Source organism: Panthera onca, chromosome A3 (genome assembly GCF_046562875.1).
Source record: "Panthera onca isolate mPanOnc1 chromosome A3, mPanOnc1 haplotype 2, whole genome shotgun sequence".
Classification (NCBI taxonomy): Eukaryota; Metazoa; Chordata; class Mammalia; order Carnivora; family Felidae; genus Panthera; species Panthera onca.
The window spans coordinates 36,885,294-36,894,088 of NC_138341.1; the positions used below are offsets into that span (position 1 = coordinate 36,885,294).

The window sequence follows — 8,795 nt, forward strand, 5'->3', positions numbered from 1 at the left end:
TGAGGACTGAGAGCCAGGCTCAACTTCACCCCTTCACACCAGTACCACATCTGTCCTCAGGGCGATGGCCCATCTTTCAAAGCTGCCCAGATCAGGAAAACATGCTCTAGATTTGGGCTTTCCAATATGGCAGCCACTAGCCACATGTGGCCATTTGGGCATTGAAATCTGAAACTAATCAAAATAAAATAGAAGTTTAGGTCCAATTCCTCAGTCGCATTGGCCCCTTTTCAAGTGCTCAGTAGCCGCACGTGGTGGCTTGTGGCTACGTGTGAACACTGATCTAGAACATTCCATCATCACAGGAAGTTCGGTTGGACAGTGTTGTTCCCTGATCCTTCGAGGGTGCTCTGCCATCACTGTTCCTTCTTACCAACCCCCCCACACCAAGATGGGGGGCTCCAAGTTACGAGAGGCCCAGCAGCAGTTAGCAGACAGGACGAGGCATGTAGAGGGGGACCCCCCCACCGGATACTCCTCAGCTGCACAGGCTGGGAGCTCACACCATGGTCAGGAAAGCAGAGGCATGTTTCCAGAAGGGGCCTAAATTCAGGGACAGACAATCAGGTCATGCGGGCCCCTCCAGCTGCAGCAGGGGCCCCCGACCAACTCCGCAGCCCCACAGGTGCTGGGTCTTAGGTGTCGAGTGGGAATGGTGGTGACCACCTCGGATCGCAGATTGCCCCGCTCCGGTTTTCTGGCACCTCACAGCCCTGAGGCTGTGTGATGATGCCAGGAGCATTGGGACAGAGATCCCCAAGAATGACCAAATCTGAATGTGCCCTCAGCCAGGTTGAGGGGGGAACATAGCAGCAGCGTGAGTGCAAAGCAGATCTGGTATAATGTAGAGACTTCGGGAATAAGGGAGTGTTAGATTTTTGATATCTTAGCCCTGTAGACTGAAATTCCTCCCACTGAACAAGACAACTGGACACGCAGAGCAATTATAGGGGAGATGAGGGACGATGGGAAAGGTGGCACAGGAAGGACATATCTGCTCTGAAAATCCTCAGTATCATTTCCAGAGGTGACAGGAGTGTCGTGGCCGCTGAGGCTCATCAAGACCCCAGGAGAAGCTGGGCGCACCTGCCGTCTGCAGAGAGGCTGCTTGGGGCCACCTGCCATCCAGAGGCGCCCCTCCAGGGACCAGCCCCCATGCTCCCTTCTCTGGAGGCCCTCCTGTGGTTGCCCTCTGCCCTCCCGGGGCCACCCTCTGCATAATACTCTTGCAAATCAAATGTTTCCATTTATTTCAAAATCAGAAGAAAAACCTGAACGTAGTGAATATGAATACATAACAATGAATCCCGTTTGCATGACATTCATCTTTATACCAAGACGGTCATCGTATGTTCTCACATGAGGAAGGGGCCACTAAAGTCCATAACCCGGGGATGCAGCCCTGAGTCCTTCCTCATTCCTTATAGCAAAGGCATAAAAGACAGCTCCATACAAAGGGAACTGGCACCCCACAGACCCTCCTGGTTGACCTACAGATTGAATTTCAGGAGTGATTTCTCATACCTCCCTCTGCATCATGCAGGTAAACCTGCTCCAAAAATAGTTTGCATCTCCAGGCAAAGCCCTGTGACTATCTGCCTGCTCTGCCGTCGTTAGCACTGGCTTGCTCTCTCCAAGTTGTCTTCTGACTTCAAGGAGGCTGCTGGAGGTCCAGCCATCACCTCTGCATTCCACACAGGAGGACGGAGGGAAGTGGGGGACAAAACGTTAAGCCTCTTAGATGCCAGGCTCCTTTAAGTAGCTTTCCTAAAATCCCCACTACCCACCGCAGCCTGTGTGTTTCATTGACCAGTCCATCTGTCTGTCTGTAAAGGAGCTGGAGGAGGAAAATGGAGGCACGGAGTAAGGCTCTGGGACGGTGCCAAGCAAAACACAGGAGGGGACTTGGTCCGAGGTAGAATTAAGCAGACGCCCCTTACCGAAAAATCCATCTTGTTCTCAGGCATCCTCGTGGCCCTGGTTGTGCCACCGGATAACGGGGTCGTGTGGAGCAGAGGGTGTGACAGGCTCACCTTCTCTGGCCTTCGCGCAGGTTGAATTATGTGAATACACTGCGTGTCCTTGGAACCGAAACTTTTCTACTTCGGCCATTCTGCTCTTTGCTGGACCGCTGCCGAAGCTTTGAAGCCCAGTCTGGATGAAGCCCCGTCTGTATCCTCGGGGCTGGAAGGGCGTGGTCCTGACTCAGGAGCTGACTCTGGAAAAGCTGGCTGCGAGGGAGGGGGTGAGTCATGAACCCAGACATAGCTGAGATTCCTGGTATGTGCTCTGTGGGGGAAAGAACGCTCAGCTTGGACTGAGTTCCCTCCAGGCAGGAGGTGCTGCGAGACGTGAGGGCGCCCCACCTCCCTGCGCCCTTCCGCTGGGGCACTGACAGCAGCCTGACATTATTGGGCTCATGTCTGTTTCACCAGAAAGACAAATGGGAAAGACCTGGTCTGCCCGCTTCACCTCCGCATCCCTGGGTCAAAGAACCAGACTGTTGGGTTCAAAGCCAAGCTCCATTCCTTACTAACAGTGTAATTTTGCCATCACCCCTAACCCTTCCGTGTCCCAGATTCCTCGTCTGCTTGATGGGGACAATAATGGTAATCTGCCACACACAGGTCTGTGCGAACTTAAGTAAGGTCATATTTGCAAAGCATCCAGAACAGCGCCCGGCACCGAGCAAGCACTCAGGAAACAAAGCAGTGTTCGAATTATCTTTATTTTATTGGGGAAATGGTAAATATTTGCCAATGCAGGCATGAAAAGAAATCTTATGTGACTCTAATACAAAAAGCAAGCGATTTCTGTCCCGTTGAATGCCCCGCTCCAAGTTGTTCGGGGCTCTTGAAGCCAGTCTCCTCCTGATAGTTCTGATGAGCCCAATGTGGTTATTTCACAAAGTAGACCCTGGTCCCAGAGGAGCTAAATGCTGTAAAGCATAAATCTTGCTGTCTCCTGGCGCACTCTGTTGTGGAGACTGCTTGTTGTCTGTCCTATATCCATTCTCCTTTACTTCCTGTGTTGTCAACAACCCTTACGTTGTCAGGGGCAGCAATGTTCCCAATTAAAAAGCTATATTCCTCTGGCTGCCGTACAGAAACAGTGGCCAATAAAAGATGTAGGCAGAAAGGGTTAGTTGGGGGTTCTGGGAAAGCTCTTTAAAGGAGCCTGATGTCTAGGATGCTTAGCTTTTTATCCCTCCACTTTCCTCTTTCCTCCTATGTGGAATGCAGAGGCGATGGCTGGAGTTCCAGCAGCCGTATTAAACCATAAGATAACTTTGAGGAAGGAAGTCGATGCTAATGATAACAGAAAAGAGAGATGAATGAACTAGCTGCCCCTTGACCATTTATTTTGTAAAGTTTTCCTTTATATCTGTCTACATTGGTAGAAACCCATGCATCCCTCTCACACTCCATGAAAGATTTGTCCAGGGAGAACAGCTAAAGTGATACATTTCTGCCATTGCTAAAAATTCCAATATTATAAGTATGATAAACTTTTGAAAGGACAGCATGGAGGGAAAGGCTAAAAGCCTCTGGGGCAGAAGCCCTCAGTTGCAGGGCAATCAATCCTAAATGCAAAAGTTAAGCAGGAGAACCGCAATGGATAAGATTTGCCATCACCATTAGCTTTTTTGATTATAAAAGATGCAATAAAACCAGATGGTTATTGTTTTTCTTCTTCTTCTTCTTCTTTTTTTAATCAGAGGAGTCATCAGGCCTCCCAACCTCTCCTCCTTCCGGTGGACCCAACTTCCTTCTGATCCTCTGTTGGCTTCTCCCTGCCTGAGCTCTGTGGTCTAACCAGAACCCTCTTGAAGTTGTGAGGAACCCAAGCTCTGCCCCAAAGCACTGGGCCCGGCACACGACTCACACGACTCCCCTGCCACCACGCTGTGAACAAAAAGGGGCTTCTGGATTTTGGCACAGGTAACCGCTGTGGGAGAAAACCACCCACAAAGTGGCACCGTTTCTAACTGAGACAGCCATGCTCAGCAGCCAAAGCCTAAACTCTCAGAAAAGAGAGGTCTAAAGCACCCGATGCCTGACTTTGCAATACCAGAGAGGGCTGATTGAGCAAAGGGACCCATGTGGTCCCTTCTTTCGGACCCCTGAAGAATGAGCGTAAAGATTTGGCTTCTGGGGCACCGCGTGATCTTGGATATCTTCAGAATTGGCAAGGAAAGGCCATGTTATGCTCACCCTGGTTTTAGTTTTAAGTGTACCTTACTTAATGTTTTCAATATGAGTCACCTCCATATACTGCGATGATTTTCAAATCACCAGAAGTTGCCTGCAGCTCATTTTAGACAGGAAGCATGAGGACAGCATCCAGCTGCTTCCACCCTGGAAGCAGGTCTGAGGCCAGTGGTCCTGGATTTTCTGGCCTGTGGCCCCAGTCTGCTGGATTACAGACAGCGCCCTCTTGGCCCCCTGTGTCTCCTGACTCTCCTCTCCTGATGGAGGCGAAGACCCCCTCCCCCCCCGCCCCCGTCAGCCACGCACATCTTGAAGCAGCCACTCCGTCTGATACACCTGCCTGGGACTCCCGTACCTGGAATAGGTTGAGCAACTGGCCATCCTTCCTGTCGTCCAGGGTGGGTACGTGTGCGCGTTGGGGGCAGGGGGTTAAAGGAAATGCACAGAAAGTTACTACCATGTGGTTGGGCTGAAGGAAGGGGGAGCTGCTCTCATCGCGAGGATGTTACCGATAAAAACGATGGTGGTCTTAGCAGTGAGGATAGTGACAACATCTAGAACGCCGGGTTTTCCTGGAGAGACCCCTGAAGCACCCTCCGTTTACCAAATCAATAAAGTTCTTACAAATCAGAGCAGGACACAGATGAGATCTCACTCCAGGAGCATGAAAGCCAATTCTTTATGGCTACCCCCAGGGCCCGGGGCCCAGGTAGATGTAGAAAGGTGTCTGAGTGCATGTCTGAATCAGTGGATATGTACTTAGCAGCTGCCGAGTCCCCTTGTAACTTGTGTGCTAAGCATCACCGATCTTTCCAAGGTCCCAAGAGGCTGGTCGTCTCATTAACCCCATTTCACAAATGAGGATGGTGAGACCCCAAGAAGTTCAGCAGCTTGTCCAGCGTGAGGGTGAGCTCTCTGTACATCAACGGCTAGTGGGGACAACTGTCAGGGACCGTGAAAACCTGGAGGGAGGTAACCAGAGCCCAGGCTGGGGTGCTGCCGAAGGGTGCGGGGTGGTCGACAGGGCCGGCCAGCGAGAGGCCAGTCTCTAAGCTGAGGGAGCCATGACCACAGGGCACTGGGCAATTTCCAAATGTCATCAAATTGTCAGCATTTTCTTTTTGCAGTAGGTGTCCTTTTAAAATAGATCTGCCCAGTTTCTATCTTTCTTTTCTTACTCCCTGCCTGCACCCTCACTTAGAATCAGCATCTTTTGGTAGTTGGAAAATATGACAAAGCAGCAAATCATATTAATGAACGCTCTGTTTTCAGACCTGCCCGTGGCCTTATTTCTGGCCTTTTTTTACATGACTCTCCTGATTATCAGAGTGATCATATCAGTTCACCGCAGGCTTATATCTCCTTCCCAACAGCGTTTATCCAGGAGGATTAAGACACGGGAGCCGGTGATAAACACCCGTCTGATACCTGGCATGTTCTCTGAAATGGGGACAAGAGAACGTGCTCGTGTGAACAAACCACTGAGGCACGGCCTAGGGCATTTCGCCTTTTTGGGCTCTGCTCTCCATGAAGATGGCATTTCTCTGAGCACTTACATAGATTACTCATCGAGAGACACAGAGTGGGCTGGGATCCCACCTCGGAAATCCCTGGTGTGTGCCTTGCTGAGATCCTGAGTTTCGAGACTCTCAGCCTTGCCACCGAGGACACTGAAATCACAGGATCTTGCCTGGAAACGTCACGGCGCTGCTCAGGGGCCACAAGCCCAGATACCTTCAGAGTCCAGGTAAGGAGGGAAGCCAGTAGAGCTAACATCGATGGGGTTCCTTCTGTGTCCAGGCCCTATTGGAAGCAAGCACTGGACAGATGCTACCTCTCCGAGCCCTCCCAGCAGCCTCTGAATGTCATGGTCCAGAAGGCCAAGGCTTCCAAGCCAAGGCCATCAGAGCCTTGCCACGTTAGGGTTCACAGGGCCTGTGATCTAAACAATAGGGGCCCTCACCAGAGTCAGCTGAATACAGAGACCCAATCCTGGACGGGCAAACAGAATTTGATGGGGGTGGGGGTAGGCTCACACAGGACTGCATTTGGCCTTTGAGCCGCCCACCTGCAACCCCAGTTATTAAAAAATTTTGTTTTCCTTAACATAGTTCTCAGTTTACAGATAAAAAGAGTAAGATTCGAGGGAGATTTTCTTCCTCGGAATCCTACTCTCTGATTTTAAGGTGACGCGCCCTTCCTTCCCACCCCCCCACCCCCCGCTATGTGTCACCTGCAGAATGCCAGCTTTGAAGCTCAAGCAGTGACCCGCTCCCTGCGCCACTCGGTCCCCTAGCAAGTGTGATGTCACGCGACAACAGAGGCAGCTTTTAACCCTGGGCTGTCCCAGCCCTTCACAAGCTCTGGATTTTTAACTTAACAAATTGTATGCTCAACCAGTTCTGTCAAGGCAGACCCTCCCTAAAAAGGATCATCCAAAGGAGAGGGTCTCTGCACAGGGACCTGTTAGCAAAGGGGCCTCGCAGGGGCACAAGGAAGGGCTGGGACTAAAGCTGGGAGGGGGTGGGGGTCACAGAACAGGGAACGCACCCAAAGCCGATTCTAACCACAGACCAAACAGCCCAAACGTCCTGGAGGGGCCAGCCAGCCACCGTGCTGTGCCCGGGGGCAGATCGCATGTGCTCTTTGAGGTGCTCCAATTTTAGCAATTGGTGCTGACTCATTATTAACCCAGAAAGCCCACACACTCAAATGACCCTACTGAAAAAGCTCCCTGTCATCCCCTGCTTACTGATGTGCAGTTTTTTTAAGCAAATTCAAAAAATGTTTATCACAAGGTATTTATGACATTTTAACCGTTTCATTTACAGTAACTAGAATGACATTTAAAAAAAAAAAAAGTTTCCTGTAGTTTCCTTGACTGTAAGGCTAAGTCTCATCAGAATAGTAACAGGCTGAGAAACGCATATCAAGGTCGTATCAGGCCTCAAGGGCTCAACTATCCAATCCTCACCCACTGCCCCAGGCCGCCAGGCCCCCCAGGCCCCCAGCCCACCAGCCCCCAGCCCCCAGCACATTTTCTTTCTGATTTTACCACTGTTAGTGATATTCAGTCACGAGCAAAAGGAAAAGGCATAAACTACGTTCCCAGAATCAGTCATACACCCATAGACAGGGAAGCCAGAATTCTGCCTCTCTGTCGTATTTCTTGCACTAGAAACTGGGCGGCTCAGATCATGCAGCCAGAAAATGTCTCAGGGGGCTGTCTTCCTTCACCTCGGAGAAGCAGAAGCTGGCCCAGCCTCGGCAGCCCTGGGTTAACACAGGTTCACCCACCTCTATCTCTGAACTTCCCTAGGGCTCCAGAGGGGAGTCTGGAACACCTTATTTTCCAACCAAGCATCACAGTCTATTCCAAGACAGCATAACATGCAACGAATAGCTACACGCTCCCAATTAATGACTGAGACAAGCAGCCTAAAATACAGTCGTCCTGGGGGTGGGGGCAGAAGAAGCAACTTTTCTAAAGTTATGGATCCTCGAAGTCTCAAATGCGGTGTCCCTTCCAAGAGGGCAATGCTTTAACCCAGCCGAGCCTCTGAGGCAGACTATAGAAATGATTGTAAAAATGACAGAAACCTACTCACCGGGGAGAAGCAGCTGGCTCCACCTTCCCAGGGCCCCGGGGCCGTGAAGAACTTAAGCCCACACTGGCTCAGGCACAGCCGGCCTGGAATATCAGTGCGCAACTTAGCATTGAGCATGCAGTCACTGGCTTCCCTCCATTCCCAATGGTGTCCCCATGACTGAGACCAAAGAGGAAAAAAAAAAAGGGGGGGGAGAGAGAGAGAGAGGGGAGAGAGAGAGAGAGAAAGAAAAAAGGAAAAAAAAAGAAGAAGAAAAAGAAAAAGAAAAAAAAAGGGCGCACACCTCAGTCTTCATTCTCATTGGAACAAGATGACTCACGCTGACTCACAGCCACCACTTCCTCTCCGACATTCTCTTCATACTTGCAAGCTGGGCTGGTCCCGTTCCCAGGGTCTCTGCAGGCCTTCCTGGAAGAACAGCCTCCTGCCCCTGGCAAAGTGACCCAAACGCTGACCTCGCATGGAGCACCCCCCCACCCCTCGCCAGCACGGGGGCGGGAGCGCCGACCCAGGGGAAATGCTTTTTATTTAGGAGATTTGAGCCACAGGAAAAATAAAATGCACGAATCTCATGTGCATTTGAATTTCAAATACACGCTGAAACGTTGTCCTGGGTTGCACAGCCCAAAGGAACCTCTTCCTCTTTTTCAGGGCATTTCAGGGAAGGGAGAAGAAAGGAATATTGTCTTACTCTTTTAAGGAGGTTGGGTTTACTTCACCCTGGCAAGACTGACCTCAGTGCATGTTTCCTACTGCAGATCTTCTTCTGACATAGCAGATCATGGGATCTCAAATTGTGATCTCCCCCAAGCTGTTTATCAGGAGGGTGTGTGTTCTGCTTTTAGGATTAAGGGACTCACCAAACCTTTCTATCCATCTTGCAGACTTCCAGCGTTCGCCAGACGTGAATATGAAAACCCCAAGAAATGAAAGGAAGGTGAAACAATCAACTTTTCAAAAGCTGTTGAGGAATGTT

General features: G+C 50.6%; 1 long non-coding RNA gene across 9 annotated transcripts in view; it reads right to left on the reverse strand.

Annotated features, from left to right (window-relative positions):
* Positions 1-8,089, reverse strand: part of LOC132692332 (uncharacterized) — a 156,502-nt gene extending 148,413 nt beyond the window's left edge. For 4 of the 9 annotated variants that reach the window (XR_009616318.3, XR_009616300.3, XR_009616310.3 and 1 more), the window contains exon 1: positions 7,820-8,065. This is a non-coding gene — a long non-coding RNA (uncharacterized LOC132692332). Of the gene's footprint in view, positions 1-7,819 lie in introns of all 9 variants that reach the window. The other 5 variants (XR_009616304.3, XR_009616294.3, XR_013554744.2 and 2 more) reach the window with 5 other exon arrangements.
* Between the last annotated feature and the right edge of the window lie 706 nt (positions 8,090-8,795).